Source organism: Equus quagga, chromosome 7 (genome assembly GCF_021613505.1).
Source record: "Equus quagga isolate Etosha38 chromosome 7, UCLA_HA_Equagga_1.0, whole genome shotgun sequence".
Taxonomy (NCBI): Eukaryota; Metazoa; Chordata; class Mammalia; order Perissodactyla; family Equidae; genus Equus; species Equus quagga.
Window position 1 is genome coordinate 90,157,466 of NC_060273.1, and position 5,623 is coordinate 90,163,088.

General features: G+C 41.3%; 1 pseudogene; it reads left to right on the forward strand.

The window, feature by feature from the left end:
- The first annotated feature begins 4,190 nt into the window (after nucleotides 1-4,190).
- Nucleotides 4,191-5,019, forward strand: LOC124242633 (40S ribosomal protein SA-like; annotated as a pseudogene).
- The last annotated feature ends 604 nt before the right edge of the window (nucleotides 5,020-5,623 follow it).

Consider the following 5,623-nt stretch of genomic DNA (forward strand, 5'->3'; position numbering starts at 1 on the left):
TGTGAAACCCCACAGCCTTTGTTTTAAGCAAAAGACTTTTACACTTTACTGAGTTGCAGATGAAATAAAGGGAAACTGACTGTGTGTTTCAGCAGTTCATGTTCAATATGGGAAATGATACACATCATTGGATTCTAAGGTATAATAAATGGGTGAAAGTTATTATTATACACATTCTATAAGTATTACTGTGCACCAAAATACTTGAAATAGTTCTTCTCATCTCCATTTTTGACTTACATAAAAAGTCCTGGAAAATAACTATCTTCCTATATTTTCTAAATATAGAAGATTAATCTCTGTAACTGCAGGGAAACAAGACTTTCCGAAATGTAACACCATAGACATATACAAAGTAGAGGATAGAAAGGACGTATGTGAGAGCTTAAAAAGAAAGGGACTTTTCTTAGGACAATTTGTCATTTATCCTGTATCACCATTTTCTAAGACTTCTAGCATGGCTAAAACAAATTGGATTCCATGTCCCGAGTAGAACTCCCTTTAGTGGCCTGGAAGTATGGGCTACTCTCAACACAAAGCCTTGAAGAAAGACAGGAGTTGCCTGGTTCCATGAAAGTCATTGGTTTGCTTTCACTGCTAGAGTCTGGTTATAATTTCATGTAGAATTATCTCATTGTTGTCTGCCTGACATGATTCATTTCTACTTCTCAAATCTCCACACCCATTTTGAAAAACCCTCCACAATGATTTTATTCTTACTGGGGAAATGGAGGCAGTGGGGAGGGAAGGACAGAAGGAGTTTCTTTCTTTTTCTGAGTCAGTTCTGGGCTGTGAATAAGACATGTTTTTCTTACAGTTGTCAATGAAAGACCGTCCCTTTAACTGCCCAGCTTATTAGTCATATGCATTGCCTTAAGATATTGCCCCAAAGATCAATACCCTGATTTCCTTTCCATCTGCCTAGACCAAGATAATTAGGCTCTTTACTTTGTTTCGTATATAATGAAGGAGGCAACCCATCACTAGTAGGGAAAAAAGGCTATCTCCCTGTGGTAAATGTATTGACATTTACAGACACCGACAGAGCACAACATGGAGAGAGTAATGAGAAATTTCACTGCTTTCCCCTCTTTCTCTGCTTCCTGCTTTAGAGCTGCTGCATCCCACAGTGAATTACTAGCTACAAAGAGAAGCGACTGCTTAGGGACTGACAATTGAGAGCATTTACAATTAGCTGAATTGATTAACCTTTACAAATGCTGTTGCTTTATGAGGTGTTTTTCTCAGCCCCGGTTGAACAGTAAGCCTTATTGATTCAACACACTCCTTTACGGAAGCCCTGATTTGTCTGTGACTCCACCAGTCATAACGCCTGCCTTGGTAATCGCTTCTGCATGTTCTTGGGAAAACTTGACAAGGAAGACTGATTGGCTTTATGTCAATGGGGTCCACGTCTCCCTCTTGGAGAGGTGTACTGCGGCAGAAGCCAGGGTGCAAACTGCCTCCCTGCATCCCCATCTCTGGGCCGCAGACACAAAGGATGCCAACCTCTCACTGCCACCCAGTTCACAGATTCTCTCCAAATAGGCAGTCTGCAGAAGAGTGCAGACACTCTTCTGAGGTTTCCAACTCCTCTGTATTCCGTGGTTTTTGTTTGGGTTTCCTGAAATAAGTTGGATTACGTGTGTATGTGTAAGTGAAGGAGGTAATAGGAAATTGTCAAAAGAATAGAATTGTATTTAGCTTAATTTTTTTAAAGATTATAAACTGAGTTTGGGTGCCACTTTGCCTAGTGATCCCAGCATCTATGACAAAAGGCATTTTCCTTTAATCAGTTTCCTTCAAAGAAACTCTGTGCTCAGAAATAGTAAATAGCAGCTAGAAATGGGTACCTTCCATCCCTCATTCCCCGTACAACTATATGAACGCAAAGTAAATACTATTTGATTTTCCCTCCCTTCTTGCTTCCCTCTCTTCCCACTTTCTTCCTTTTATTCTTTCTTTATCCTTTATTTCAAGGGGTAAATTTTTGTGATCTTAAAGAAAATAGGACTGATAGCTTGGAATACCACAGAGTAAATCCATCAGCTGGTCCACCAGTGTTCCTTAAACTCGTTCCACACCCACAACTGGGTACGTGATTTGCAGGGTCCAGGGCAAAATGAAGATACAGGGGCACTTGTTCATAAATTGTTAAAAATTTCCAAATGGTGACAGCAGAACATTAAACACCTAACCCACTCTTCTAAGCACGAGGCCTTGTGTGACTGCACAGGTTGCATGCCCAGGAAGTTGGCTTTCACCTTGGACGCTGTTTTTTGTGAAAAGACTGAGGGAGGCATGGGCCTGAAGTGGTGGTATTTGTGTTCTTTCCCAACTCACATTTAAACTTCCCTAATGTGAGACTGGCTTACTCTAGATCATACTGAACTGCGTATGCTTGTTTTGCCACTGAAACTGCTGCTCAGTTGAGTATGAATTGAGAGCACCACACTTATGCACATCTTCTGCACACCGAGGGAACCCAAGTGACTTGAAGCACTTTTATCCATGCCAGAGTTCTGGGATGGGAGTATTCGGCACTTTGTGCATCCAATAACGGTTGGAGAATGTTTGTTTTGCTTTATGTGATTAAATTGAATATTTGGCTTGATGAACATGCAAATATATGTGCACTTATTCTAATATAATAGATATACATATTCAAATGCATGGGATTTTTTCCTACATATATGTACATAACAGAATTGAGTTGATGGCATTCCAAGACACAGATGAACGATAATGGAAGGCAGCCTTTTTTTTTTTTTAATGAAGAATTGATGCATTTTTAAAGAAAAAAATCAGGGAGCTGTTCTAACAAAGTCTGCAGCATTCACAGCATGACAAACAAATTAGAAAACAGCAGATGCAGCACAAATTAAGATGTATTTAGCACAGCAGCCCATCAGATGTGTGAACGTCTTTTGTAACTCAGCTTTGCAAGGTTGATGTATTGCACTTTTGACAGCTGATAATGAACCCTCCTAGCAATTAGAAGTGGAAAGACTGAGGAGTCAAAATTGTGCTGTCCCCAGCGGGCCAAAAAAGAAAAAAAAACCTGTGTGAAACTTACTTCTTTATGTGCTTGCAAAACAAAGAGAATGTTTCAATTTATATACTGGTGTGTTTGAATTTCTCTTGCCTTTTAAAAATTCCTACTTCATTTTAATTACCATCCAATTCTAAAGTGTCATTAAATAGATATGAATTCTGTGCAGTTACACACGTTTTATGGGCAATACAATGTCTTTCCTTTTTGGGATGCATTATTTAGTAATCTTACATTAAGACAATAACTTTAATCATTGTGCCTTCACATGGCAATAAGCATGGTAATGGCTTTGCTGAGCTCTTCCTCACTCTTTCTATCATTGTATTTTCCCTTTAATATTAGAGCATTGTTTTTATTTCTATACAGAGAGTGTATTTTCCCCCAATTTCTGTTATAAGAATGGGAGCATTTTTGCAGTAGAAGACAAAGTATTAAAGTCCATTTAATAAGCCAAATTCTATCCTAATCCAGCGCCACTAACAATGCACTCAATGCACTGTTAATGTTTGCTTTTTTTTTTCATCAATATTTGATTTAAGCAAGCATAGCATTTCTTTGCAGGAGGAAGAGGTGCCTGGTGGTCATTCTGTAGAGTTAGCAACAGTTCAGCATTTTGTCAAGTATTATGGGCTTTGACAAATTTAGCCTGAAAGAACTCACAGGAGAATAAGCCAAACAACATAAAGATGGAAAAACAATAACAAATAAGAAAAGGAAACCGAATTGGTGTGTTCTTCCTGGGAAAGAGAGGTCTATCAGGTGATGTAAAACTTGACCCTCCTCTGTGAAAAATCTTAGATGATTCTGATGTCCATGGTCTTAAAGAAGTCAGCATCACAGGTACCATTTCCTCTTGAGTCTGTTTCCTGTTCTTCTGTTGCCACCATTTGCATCCTTTATCGCTGACCCCCAAAGAGCAACCTCCCAGGGTCAATTCTAAATTAAGTTCGGGGGAGTGTGAGGGTGAATTGAACATTCCCTCAAATTTCTGTGAGACAAATACAGTGGTCCAAATGCATGTGGACACAAAGGACAGACTTTATTTAACAGGGTGGCAGCCTTTCTGTGCTACCCAGAGAGGGGTTCAAAAGGCCTTGCCTTGGGTTCCTGCTTAACTGAAAGGGAAACTTCCACAATGTCCAGAGCCCTTGATGTTCTGCAGATGAAGGAGGAGGACGTCCTCACATTCTTTGCAGTGGAAATCCATTTGGGTGGCACCAATTTTGACTTCCAAATGGAAGAATTCATCTGCAAGAGGAAAAGGGATGGCATCCATATCATAAATCTTCAGAATACCTGGGAGAAGCTTCTGCTGGCTGTTTGTGCCACTGTTGCCATTGAAAACCCAGCTTTAGCGTGTCATATCTTCCAGGAATATTGGCCAGTGAGCTGTGGTGAAGTTTGCTGCTGCCGCTGGAGCCACTCCCGCCACTGGCCACTTCACTCCCAGAACCTTCACTGACCTGCTCCAGAAGCCGAGACTGATGTCCCGTGGTTAGTGATCCCAGGGCTGACCACCAGCCTCTCTCACAGGTGTCTCCTGTTTTTCACCACTAGTCTGTGTAACAGACTCTGCTCTGCACCATGTAGTGGTTGCTAGCCCGGGAAGTTCTGTGCATGTGTGGCATATTTCCCATGAGTACGTGGTGGGAGGTCACGCCGGATGTCTACTTCTACAGAGATCCTGAAGAAATGCAAAAGGATGAGCAGTCCACCACTGAGAAGGTGGAACTTCTGTGTGGATGGACTGGACCAACTCCCAAATTTATTGCTACTCAGTGGTTGCAGGCTGGTCTGAAGGGGAGCAGGTGCCTTCTGAGCCTATTCAGCAGTTTCCTCCTGAAGACCGGAACCCTCAGCCAGTCCCTGAAGACTGGACTACAACGCCCACTGCTCAGGCTGCTGAATGGGTAGAAACGACCACTGAGTGGTCTAAGCTGGTCTTGCACAGGCTCTTAAACTGAAAGTGAAGCAGGGAGGATTAGAAATCATGTGACCCAGATGACAGGTCATGAACTAGCAGGCTGTAGAATGGAATAGGCCTACAGATGTTGTATTTATTTGGTTGTTTATTTTTCAGGGTTTAAAATAAACGTGCAAAGATTTGGATTTCAGCTTTTTGATAAGTCTGCTAGCCATGGGCCTGCATTCCCACGTGGTCACAATTGGACCCGCTGCCTTTGGGTGGGCTGGCACTCTCCAAGTTTTCATATTCCCCCATCCTCCATTGCCTCTTCCACTGAGTCTGTGTGCTGGCTGCTGTTTATCATGCTGCTTGCACTGCTAGTTTTCTCAGACTTAAGAAACTTTTCTTACTCAACTGATGTCTTTATTTATGTTACCTGTCCAGCCCTTATAGGCGTTTATGTTTATGACACTAACTGTTCTTAGTATCCTCATTTATGAAATCAGGAGGATCGGTTAGGAGATGTATTTTTCAAATCTAACATCCTGTGATTCTATTTGCTATTTCTATTTGTATAAGGCACATGGGAAAAATGGATTAGCTAGAATAAGGAGAGATTTAGGATGGTCATGAGAAAGAGCTGCTAGAAGAAAATGTGAAAG